The sequence below is a fragment of the Gekko japonicus genome, unplaced genomic scaffold, assembly GCF_001447785.1.
Source record: "Gekko japonicus isolate JY-2015 unplaced genomic scaffold, Gekko_japonicus_V1.1 scaffold1084, whole genome shotgun sequence".
Lineage (NCBI taxonomy): Eukaryota > Metazoa > Chordata > Lepidosauria > Squamata > Gekkonidae > Gekko > Gekko japonicus.
Window position 1 is genome coordinate 404,807 of NW_015170308.1, and position 9,819 is coordinate 414,625.

Consider the following 9,819-nt stretch of genomic DNA (forward strand, 5'->3'; position numbering starts at 1 on the left):
CCTGCTGAAGTACTGCAACGTTTAACTCTATTATTGAATGTCCAGGAGATTGAAATGATGCCCTACTGATTTCTGAATGTTTCCATTTTTAATGCCTGACTTGTGTCTTTATTCTCTCATATACAGACTGTCCAGTTTGACCTAGGCTAAAGAAAGAATGGCATCGCTGGCAAGTGAAAATATCTGTCATTACAATAGGTCTCCCCAACATTTTCAAATCCGCGGGTGCCTTTGGAATTCTGACACAGGGTAGTGACAGAAAGCACAAAACAGCTGCTGCATAAGGCAGAGGCAACTAACTACAAAATGGCTGTTGCAGGAGGTGGAGCGAACCACAAAATGTCAGGGAGTGAGGTTGTTGTGTATGTAATTGAATGGAATGGAATGAATGTACTGAGCTTGAAATCTGAAAGGTATTGTAAACCGACCTGTCACAACAAAAGGAAGTTCTGGAGGAAAGAAAAATGATTGGTCTTTATGTACAGTGTTAGCAGATGAGCTGAATATTTGCTTTTATGTATTTATGTTTGCTGACACACACTCACTGCCATGGACTGTGACTATGAATCCCTATGGGTTTGGAAAAGCTGTGTGCTCTGAATGCTGTGACTGCTTCACCTGAAAGCTGCCCTGCCTGCACTTTATGCTAATGAGGTTTGCACTCACACAGCCCCAACCTGAGGAAGAAGAAAGCATCACCATTGTGGGTCAGCACAAACAACAACTTTTATGGTTTCAACCACCATGCATGAACTGTAAGGAGACACGTAACCCTTGGTATCTGGTTTGCATCTAAAATGACAGTTTCCTGCCAAATGGTCATTTTATGGCTTGGGACCAAGCTACATTCATCTACACATCAATGGTTGCCTTGGTATCATCTTCACCTAGATGGAGTGGGTGATATTGAAATCTAAACCTTTAACTCAGGGGATGCATCTAGTCAAGGTGTGAAACCTTGACTAGATGCATCCCCTGAGTTAAAGGTTTAGATTTCAATATCGCCCACTCCTTCTAGGTAGACACGTCATTGCCTAATACCCAATAGTGTTAAGTCCTGGGACGGACTATAGGTAGGAGGGATAAGGAGGATGGCATCAATGCCAGCCCCCAAGAGCCCCCCTATATAAAGTGAGGTTCAACAGTTTGAACCCCGCTAGCCATCTTCTCTCTTAAGCTATTTACTTACAGCCCTGCTGTACAAGTAACTCTTTGTTCATACTGACCTTGTGGACTGCAGCCACAGAGGTCCACACGTGTTGGCAGGTTCCAACCGTGTGCATATAGATTTCCTATAGTTATTCTAGTCTTATTCCTGTATTTTTCATTGAGAAGGTCAAGCTTCGGATCAGATAAGTATTTGCTACTCCCCTTTCCCATCCTTTAGTATAAAAGTGACTATTTCCTACTCCTGTAACCCTGACAAACTTGTATGATTGTGCGTGTGATTCCGTTTTTGTATGTATGTGAACCAAATATTATTACTTAGTAAAGAGAACAACTTAATTTCAAGGTACTAGTCTCATCTCCGTTAACACCACTGGGAAATTCCTTGGGTCGGTTTTGGACTTCTGTATACACAGGCAAAGGACCCCAAACATTTAGTCTAGCCTCTGCTGTAGATAAAGCAGTTTGGCTAACAACAGTATGTGATTGGGCCTTAGCTGACATGTGGGTGTGGCTTTCCAAGCCCGGACACTTTAAAAAGGAGCCTGTTCCTCCATTGATTTGTCTCATTCTGGTTCTTCTGACTTCGTGTTCAATAAAGCTGTTAATCACTGTTCACCTGCTGCCTGAGTCGCGTATCTAACAACTGGCAACAAGGATGGGATATAGAGCAGGTAGGCAGCCCCGCTGAACTGACAACCAAGACGGTGGACGACCGAGAAGCCCCTGTGGAGCCCAGGGCGGAAGAACGAGACCCGGCTGATCAAGCAGCTGCAGCACTTGTGCCAGTGCTGGCACAGAGAGCAGTGATGGCCGTCAACCCAAGGTTTGAGGCATTTGAACCCCACCTCGAGGACTGGGATTCCTACCTGACCAGGTTCGAGTTCCACCTCCAGGCTAACCAGATCGAGGGTGAGGACCAGCAGAAGGCGACGCTCCTCCGCCCCTGCGGAAGGGCTGTCTTCGACGTCGCTCGGTCCCTGGTCGCCCCGGCTGACATCAAAACCGTGTCCCTAGCAGACCTCAAACTGAAACTGCAGGGGCAGTTTGCACCACAACCCTCACAGATCGCTAGCAGACACATGTTTTACAAGCGGTCCCAGGCCGCGACCAAGATGGTTGTCAAGTATGTATCGGCATCGCGGAAGGCTGCACGCCCGTGCAACTTCATCAACCTAGAGGGGTCCCCACAGTCAATTACAGACATGCATTCGCAGATTGCAAATGAATATGCATTAAGGGTGGTGCTAATGCTGGACTATTGTGTGATATTGTGTGGTAGCTGCTGCTAGCCTCTGGCTTCAGGCCTTCAGCTGCTGCTGCTCTGTGCCTGGCTGGAAAAAGTGCAGAAAAGGGCAACTAGAATGATCAAAGGGTTAGAACACTTTCCCTATGAAGAAAGTTTAAAGCGCTTGGGGCTCTTTAGCTTGGAAAAATGACGGCTGAAGGGTGACATGATCGAGGTTTGTAAGATTATGCATGGGATAGAACAGGTCGAGAAAGAAGTACTTTTCTCCCTTTCCCACAATACAAGAACTTGTGGGCACTCAATGAAATTGCTGAGCAGTCGGGTTAGAATGTATAAAAGGAAGTACTTCTTCACCCAAAGAGTGATTAACACATGGAATTCTCTGCCATAGGAGGTGGTGGTGGCTACAAGCATGGACAGCTTCAAGAGGGAATTAGATAAGCATATGGAGCAGACGTCCATCAGTGGCTATTAGCCACAAGGTATAGATAGGAACTCTCAGGATGGGGCAAGTGATGCACTGTGTTCTTGGTGTTTGGGGGGGGAATAGTGGGAGGGCTTCTAGTGTCCTGGCCCCACTACTGGACCTCCTGATGGCACCTGGTATTTTTGGCCACTGTGTGACAGAGTGTTGGACTAGATGGGCCATTGGCATTATCCAACATTGGCTTCTCTTATGTTCTTATGTAAAGGTGTTGGTGGGTGCCATGGTACCCATGAACATCATGTTGGGGACTACCGCATTAGATAATGTGCAGATGAATGAGTTTTTGGTGATATAGCTAGTTTTACTGAGTCTTGTGATAGTATGAGGACACAGTTGGCATCAGAATTTGTTACAGCATCAGACGAAAGTATATACAAATACTATAGATACAAAGTCACACCTATATAATTCACATTAATTAATTCCAAACAGATGCCACACTTAATTTCCATGCACTGTAAATCACTAGTAAAGTTTAGAACCACTCTTCACGCATACAGATCATCAAGATCACCTACTATTAGATGCTGCCATTGAACCACATTGTCTTATTTACAATCAGGAAGCAGAAAAGTGAAGAACAGTTGGGAATATGAAATGCGAGATGGGTTAGTTATTCCAGATTAAGTATGTGATAATGTGTATGTGACAATCCCAGAACAAATTGTTCTACCACACAACAAGCAACTCCCTTGTTCTCCATCTTTATATCTAATTCTGAGCAATGGCTCCAGGATATGAATGAAGAAATTCATGCAAAGGAGCCATGTATAGAGATGGGGGATTTTTCAGCATACCTTGGGATATCCCGAGAAATTTGCAGAAAAATCCCCAAAGCAAGCTGCTCTCTCTAAACTTCAGCCCTTAGGACAATACTACTGACCTATTGCTGCGATGATATCCAAAACACCTTGAATATTATTATATTTTAGACATATTAAGTACTTACACTTACATTATATCAACCAAACATTAACTATTCACACCTAACACTGCTCTAACAGAAGTATTGCCTTAGCACTGCTGAACTAGTAAGTCGTTTGTGGCCTGTTCTACAACCTCAGCAACGTAGTATTCTTAAGAAAATGGTGAATTGAGATAACAGAAGAGATGTCACCACATCAGTGATGGGAGAACAATGAGGCCTGATCAAATTCTCTAGAGCCTGTAAGAGCTAATTACTGTGTCAAATTTTATTAAAATTCAGAGCTAATTAATTTGTATGCACTTCTTTAATAATTGGAATTACAAAATCAAAGACCTCTTTACAAAATCAAAAGCAGTTCCCCAAATGCAGAGTTTTGTTATTTCACTCCTGAAGTAACTGTTGATGCACAATTCAGATAAATAACCACAGGCCCCAGAACATATATTTCATTTCTCCCAGCACAATCATTACAATGTAATAAAAATTACCATCATGATTTAAAAGCCACAGTTCCTCCTGCTACATACCTTATTAAAATCATTTAAAGTGTATAAAACATAACCTCCAAAAGAGGCAGTGGAAGACAGAGAAATAGATCAGCAGCAGGAACAAAGTGAAACCTCTTTAGAGTAGATCAGTACATTCTGAGACTCCTTTGGGTAGTGAAGGGTGGGGTATAAATCCAGTCTCTTCTTCTTCTTCTACAAGTCAGAGGCCACCAGTCTGCTGAGCTACTGGGCCATGAAGGAGGCAGTCTGGCCAGACCTCTCTGCCTTGCCCAGAGATTCCTCTCATCCCCTCTGATGAGTGTGAAGAGTGAGCAAGTTTTTCCCATGTGGGCAACAATATCAGCTCTTATCGCTCATGCCTGCTCCCCTGGACAGTTGAGCAGTTGGTCTTCCTGAAGGTCAACTTGCCACTGTTTGGCTACCCAGCCCTGGACTCTGAGGGTGACTGAAGTGAGCACATACTTGTGTCTGCAGCCTCTCTCAGTCTGTGCTGGGAAGTTAGGGCAAAATGCTCTTCCCAAAAATAAAACGAGTCTAGAAAGAAATAGCAGGGCCATTAAACATTTGGACTGGCACAGAAATGCCCCACCAATCTCCCTACTGCCAATCTGAATCCACCTGCACCAAAATACCTCTACAGAACCTTGGTAGGAGTGCAATACAGGGTGATGTTGAAGGTGGTGTGCTCAAGTTCACTCATCAAGTCACCCAAACCAAAACTGCATGCTAAAATTAAAGCAGCAGCAGCACTAAAACTATTCTTCATCTTGAAGGAGATGAAAGGGTAGAGTAGAACAGTGAGATCTGTGTGCCAAACAGAAACCAGCAGAACCCACAGGAGTACCATAAAGCTAATTTGCTGTGAAACATTCTTCTTTGAAGGGATCAGAGGTGGGAAAAAGAGTGCCTGTGATGAAGGGCAGCTGCAGCACCTAGGCTAAGGCTCCTCCAATAAGGCAGTGATGGTTGGCACTGGGATGTGCCGCTGGGCAGTACCGTAGTAGGTTGGCACTGGGTTGTGCTGCTGGGCACTATTGCACGAGTTCAGCTGTCCTTGCAACACCCCTCTCCCTCGCTCGGATTGTGATTTTGTGCTTGACATCAGTCCTGTTGAGCTGGCATTTGCCACAGTGGCACTGGGTTCTGCTGCTGGGCAGTAGTAGGTTGGCACTGGGTTGTGCTGCTGGGCACTACTGCATGAGTTCTGCTGTCCTTTCAATGCCCCTCTCCCTCGCTCAGATTGTGATTTTGTGATTGACATCAGTCCTGTTGAGCTGGCATTCGCCACAGTGGCACTGGGTTCTGCTGCTGGGCAGTAGTAGGTTGGCACTGGGTTCTGCCGCTGGGCACTAGTACATTGCACTGGTTCTGCTGTCCTTGCAGAAATACCCCCCCGGGGGTTCTTTTGAGAAGAGGCTTCAGCAGCTACACTACAAATTTGGTGCCTCTACCTCAACCCGCCCCCCAAGACCACTGAATATACCCAGAGTAGATTTGCCACTGACTTTAATATAATAGACCCCCAAAAATTCAGGTTTCCCAAAGAAACAACAACAACAACCACAACAACAACCACAACAACAACAACAACCACAACCACCACCACCACAACCACAACAACAACCACAACAACAACCACAACCACCACCACAACAACCACAACCACCACCACCACAACAACAACAACAAATAAATAGACGATGACGATGACGATGACGATGACGATGATGTTTCCCAAATATTATATTATAATATTATGCAGGGATTTTGGAAAATACTGATATTTTTTGGAGCCAATATATTGAATTTTTAAAAACGATCTTTTTTCTTGCACATCCCCTAGTACAAAATATGTTTTATGGAACAAACTGACATATCTACAGTCAAGTCATATTTCTAAATTATTATTCACTGACTACACACAATAGAGAATATTAAATACGCTTCGCTTGCAACTTTGCTAAACATAATCGCTCATCTCAAAAAGGTATCGCTTTGAAAGTTGATCATAGTATTAAAATAGTTAAGAATCTTGAAAAATCATTCAGTTGTTCAGAAAATACACAGAAGAGCAACTATAGTCTGTGTTGTCCAATACCTTAAGAATTTTGTTGCATTACAGAGCTCCATAACTAGTTTCAAAATTGCAATAACAATTCACTAGAGATTTTTATTATATTTGTGTCTACATAAAATTGAAAGAACTACATAAATGAGAAAGCACCTGAAGGGCAAAATCAAACTGCTGCTTTTATTAGATGCAAGTCTAATGTCTTTCAGATAAAATATTTGTAGGTGCCATAGTCAATCAAGTTTTCAATGGATTCCGAAGATGAAAGCATTCATGCATAAAAGGCAATGTGATAATTATGATGGGCAGACAAGATAATGGAAAAAATCCTAGCCTTCCTTTAATTTTATGTATCAAGTACTGACTTGACCTAGATAACCTGCAATGCTTCACCACATTTACTGCATTATTTTAGCATTTTAATTATTTAGGGAAATTCAATTAATTCAGTAGGCATCTGGTAAGCAGGAACAACCTTCCTGCATCTCACAGCTTTTTTTTTGGATGCTGCAATTCTGCACAACAGTTTTAATATAAATATGTAATTAAGCCTGAAATCTATTCACTCTGCAAGTTTATTAACCTTTGCTGATTATGCAAATTGTAGCTGTGAGGCTGTCGTGACATTTTCATCATTTTAAAACAGCTTGTTTGAAAATTTCCATTGTGATTTTTATGGACAGTGACTACAGCATGAAAATCACATACACCTCATTCCCAAACTTAGTAGCAAAACAGGAAAGTGTGCCCCCCACACAAAAAATGCAAAATGAAAGAAGAATGCAGCTAGAAGAATGTCAGGATTTTTACTTAAGCATTACTAAAATTTAATTCTGTGTTCTGGTACTTAAATAAAAAGACCATGGAACACATGCTTAAATTGAAAAAATCAGACAAACAATTATAGTGGTATTGTTAATATGATGCTCTCATTTTAAAAGACACGGACTAAAAAGGTACGGAAAACTATATGCAGCAAGCTTTGTAGACGGGCCAGTGCACCAATTAGCAAGCCATTATTAAACATCAAGAGATCTCAGAAATGGCATGGGGACTGCTGTTCTGAAATAAAGGAGGAATCTAGTATACAAATGATAGCAGGCTCTCTGAGCTACAGCCATAATCAAAAATCCCACAGATTTTCTTCTTTTCTTCATTTTTAGTATTTTTAGTATTCATGGTTATAGGACTGAAGTAATATGAATAGCACTATAATTGAATAGTCATGCTTAACTGTCAGGAAATACCCATGTATTGTGATGCACCTGGTATACTTCTACTCTAATGCTTCCCATTTTACTATCTCCATTCATGTTCTGCATGTCAGTCATCTGACCTGTACATGTGAAGCAAACAAGGTGAGAGAATACCAGTGGAAGCAAGTTGCCAAGGAAAAGTCACAGGCAAAGGAAGGAGTAAACCACTGGTTCCCAAAGTGGGCAATACTACCCCTGGGGGGGGGGCGCTGGAATGATCCAGGTGGGCAGTAGGAGCCTTGGGTGCAATTGGGGAACACTGAATTTTTTAAAAAAGGGAGCGGTGGAAGCATAAAGAAAGAAGACTCCAGAACCTATCTAAGGCAGCCTTTTCCTGCCTTCTCCTGGTCTTCCCTGGGATCAGAGAGGGAGGTGGAGAGGGGTCCCCACAGTCAATCACAGACATGCATTTGCAGATTGCAAATGAATATGCATTAAGGGTGGTGTTAATGCTGGACTATTGTGTGGTAGCTGCTGCTAGCCTCTGGCTTCAGGCCTTCAGCTGCTGCTGCTCTGTGCCTGGCTGCGTGGATCATGGTGGACTCTACCTGGACTGAAAAAAGAAATCTAAAAGGTAAGATTTTGGGAAAATACGTATTTTTTAAAAGGAGGATATTAGTAAAAGGACCTTTTAAATTGTGCGGCCTTCCTGGGGTGGCTATGGATTATGGTTCTGTTGGGTGTGGGGTGAAGGTTGGCTAAGCCTTACTCTCTTACAGTTAATAATCTTGGGGGAAAGTTTTTTAAAAGTTTGTTTTGCATTTAAAAGTATTACTGTAGGATTGTTTTTAAATTAACCTTAGTTGCTTGTGGGGGTGGGGTGGGGGTATGGTTTAGTAGTCTTTTAAAGTTAAAAATTTTTGGTGACAGTTTTAAAAGTTTGGTTTGCATTTAAAAGTATTTCTGGTGGATAGTTTTTTAATTAACTGTAGTAGTTGCTTGTTGGTGTGGTGAGGGGTTTTGCTCAATGTTTTTAATTTTGTGATTCAACTTCTGTTATTAGTTGTTGTTTAAATATTTTAACTTTCTGGTAGTTTTAAATATATTTCTTGAGACTGTACTGCTGTTTTCTTTGTGTGTTTTGGTTAGCTGGGGGGGTCAGCTGCTGTTTGTGGGTTCAGTGTTGTGCGTTTGTTGTCCCTAATAGTGCTCTGGTGTTGTTCTGTTGTGGCTTTCCATTGTGATTTGTGAAGGTCTTGTTTTTAAAAGTTCTGCTTTTTTGGTGTAGTTTGATGTAGTGGTTAGTGCGCGGACTGTATTCTGGGAGAACCAAGTTTGATTCCCCACTCCTCTACTTGCACCTGCTGGATGAGTTCGGGCAAGCCCAAGGAATTTGTAAGCCGCCCTGAGACTCCTTTGGGTACTGAAGGGCAGGGTATAAATCCAATCTCCTCCTCCTTTTGGTTGCTTGGGAGGGTACTGGTCATGGGTGTGGGAGTGTTGTTGCCAGCATCCTCAGCCATGAACCCGGGGTGGTCTTTCCCGAGACCTCTGAACCTCCACAAGCAGTGCCCTATGAAGCCAGGCTTGGCTTAAAACCATGGCTTTTGCTGGGAGGCTAGGAGAACCATATCTTGGCTGAGATAACTCAGGCCAGTCAGTTTATTTCTACAGTCCTTAGACCAGTCATACAAAAAGAAGTACACCTTTAGAAAACTCAGGCCAAAGAGAAGATTCTCCAGGCTACGTTTGGGAACCTCTAGATTAAACTGTCCCTTCCCTACTCAAGTGCAAGCTTCCTTGAGAGTGGCTGCAACACAGAAAGGCCACTATGGGCCTTTCTAAGTATACTTAGCTACACGGTAACATGTAGTCTTCCCATAAATGCAATATTTATATTTGTCTGCTCACAAAAAGAACATGGGTATGATAAGAATCCAGAAGCAGGTTACAGTATAACTATGCTATTTGAAGAGTTCCCAATCTTTGTACTAAATGCAAATTTAAACAGAAATTACAATACTGCAATACAACAGATATAAACTAATAATCAAAACTATAACATATTTTCATGTATTCAGCTACAACATTCAAAGCAATCAAACTCATACTGGAAAGGTAGCATTTTTAAGGTGGTAACTACACCGTCAACTGTGGGATGGTTTTCCTAAAATAAGGGAGCACTGAAAATCACATATTTTATATATGAAAG

General features: G+C 42.3%; 1 protein-coding gene across 1 annotated transcript in view; it reads right to left on the reverse strand.

Annotated features, from left to right (window-relative positions):
- The window catches only part of KDM4C (lysine (K)-specific demethylase 4C), a 276,891-nt gene that overhangs the window by 252,379 nt on the left and 14,693 nt on the right, over positions 1-9,819 (reverse strand). The gene's annotated exons all lie outside the window — the stretch shown is intronic.